Below are 2562 nucleotides of genomic sequence, written 5' to 3'. Positions count from 1 at the left end.
AAAGGAAACTATGAAGGTATGAGGCGGGAGTTGGCGATGATAGATTGGGGAATGTTACTTAAAGGGTTGACAGTGGATAGGCAATGGCTAGCATTTAAAGAGCGCATGGATGAATTACAACAATTGTTCATTCCTGTCTGTGCAAAAGTAAAACAGGAAGGGTGGCTCAACTGTGGCTTACAAAAGAAATTAAGGGAAGTATTAGATCCAAGGAGGAGAAATATAAAATGGCCAGAACAAGCAGCAAACCTGAAGATTGTGAGCAGTTTGGAATTTAGCAGAGGAGGACAAAAGGATTGATTAAGAAGGGGGAAATAGAGTATGAGAGTAAGCTAGCAGAGAACATAAAAACTGACTGTAAAAGCTTCTTTAGATATGTGCAGAGAAAAAGATTAGTGAAGACAAATGTGGGTCCCTTACAGTCAGAAACGGGGGAATTTATAATGGGGAACAAAGAAATTGCAGACCAATTAAATACATACTTTGGATCTGTCTTCACAAAGGAGGATACAAATTATCTCCCAGAAATGTTGGGGAACATAGGGTCTAGTGAGAAGGAGGAACTGTATGAAATCAGTATTAGTAGGGAATGTTTGGGAAATTGATGGGATTGAAGGCCGATAAATCCCCAGGGCCTGATAATCTACATCCCAGAGTAATTAAGGAAGTGGCCCTTGAAATAGCAGATGCATTTCTGGTCTTTTTTCAAAATTCTATCGACTCTGGAACAGTTCCAATGGATTGGACGGTAGTTAATGTAACTCCATTATTTAAAAAAAGAGGCAGAAAGAAAACAGCGAATTATATACCGGTTAGCCTGACATCAGTCGTGGGGAAAATGCTGGAGTCCATTATAAAAGATGTAATAGCAGAGTGCAATAATAACTCGTCTCCACTCCTAGTATTTCTAAATCCCACACATTCACTATAATGTGAACAATTATTTCCTGTTGTGTCTCTCTCAGATTTGTAAACTTCACTGTATTGGAGTGAGGTGACATCTACTGGCGGGAAGCAAGAACTGCAATCAAGCAGCAGAAACTCCACAGTCTGTCAGGGTTAAAGAAACATTGCAATGTGAGGAAACAGCGAAGTGGTTTGATTGGGTAGATGGAGACATGATTCCACTTGTGGTGGTGTCTGAAGCAAAGGCCAGAAATACAAAATTGTCATTAATAAAAGAAATGAGGAATTCATGAAAAATGTAGTAACGTAGTGAATGGTTAGAATGTGGAGAGAATAGAAAGTGAGATTGGATGGACAGACGCAGTCTGAAAGGATGGCTGAAACAAAAGGTGAGTGCCCTGAAACGTTAACTGTGTTTCTCACAGCACAGATGCTGCCAGAGCTGCTGAGCATTTCCAGCACTTTCTGTTTTTATTTCAGCATTTGCAGGATGTTGCTTTGATCTGAAAAAAAATGGATGATTGGCTGGGGGGTTCCAGTGAAATTCCACAGCAGCTAATAAAACCTGACCTGTCAGTGGCTCGTTGGTCTAGGGGTATGATTCTCGCTTCGGGAGTATGGTTAATTAACATGCGAGAGATCCTGGGTTCAAGTCCTGGACGAGCCCTGGTCTGCTGGCATTTTTAGATTAAGGTTATCTATTGGTTTCAGCCTTGCAGAAGGTGGAATTGACTTCCATTCGGAGCTGGCTTGAGGACCAGACAACTGGATTCAAAGAGCTTGTCGACAAAATTGCAATTAACTAAATGTACAGATAGCCAAGTGGGAATATAAAGTTGTTGCTGTAATTGTGACCTGACTCCAAAAACAACAGGACTGGGTTCTGGACTGGAATGGAATGGAATTCTTCAGTGTTTCTGTTGTTTGGCTTGCATTGACTCATCGATTTTCTTGTTTTTCACTTTGTCGATGCCTTTGAATAATTGTGGATCCTTCTTCAGGGTGTCTCCTTTCACCAGGTAGTTCTGACCTCTGATGATGTTGATTGTAATCAGCTTCAATCCGCTGATAGTTTTGGAAGTGAGCAGATTTCCTTTGCTTGAGTCTACAACATGGAACTCAGTCTGACATGTGGACCCATGGGAGGATTTGAATGCCATCCCTGCGTTGGAGTTGCATCCATCCAATAAGAGACCGAGTAGAAGTGACAGTTCTGTCAGTCGAATATGAGACTTTTAATGGCAGGGTTGTGAGTTTGAGTGCCATTCTGTTTTTCCCTTTTTTAAGGCTTCATGAGCAGAGAGTACAGGGAGTGTTTGAAATGAGCAAGTCTCGCTTTGATTCAGGACTCTTACCTCTCAGCAGCATCTCACGATGAAAGATTGAATTTGATCTCATTTCATTCTCAGCTCGGGGTCTGTGCGGCTCAGTGGCACTTCTGGCTGTCTCCCGCTTCACAATCCATCAGGACTGAGAAAGCAATGGGGAATATTACTCACATGTTGTGTTCTTTAATTTTTTGGAAAACTTGAATGTACGTATTTTCTTCCAAAACAAGGACACCAAGCTGCTGTTAATGTAGGGCTGAAATAGCTCAGTTGGGAGAGCGTTAGACTGAAGATCTAAAGGTCCCTGGTTCAATCCCTGGTTTCAGCA

At 41.7% G+C, this 2562-nt stretch overlaps 1 non-coding gene across 1 annotated transcript; it reads left to right on the top strand.

Annotated features, from left to right (window-relative positions):
- The first annotated feature begins 2489 nt into the window (after window positions 1–2489).
- Window positions 2490–2562, top strand: trnaf-gaa (transfer RNA phenylalanine (anticodon GAA)). The gene has a single exon. It is a non-coding gene; the product is annotated as a tRNA-Phe (tRNA).

This window comes from Heterodontus francisci, chromosome 35, assembly GCF_036365525.1.
Source record: "Heterodontus francisci isolate sHetFra1 chromosome 35, sHetFra1.hap1, whole genome shotgun sequence".
NCBI lineage: Eukaryota > Metazoa > Chordata > Chondrichthyes > Heterodontiformes > Heterodontidae > Heterodontus > Heterodontus francisci.
This window is presented reverse-complemented; position numbering and strand designations above follow the sequence as displayed.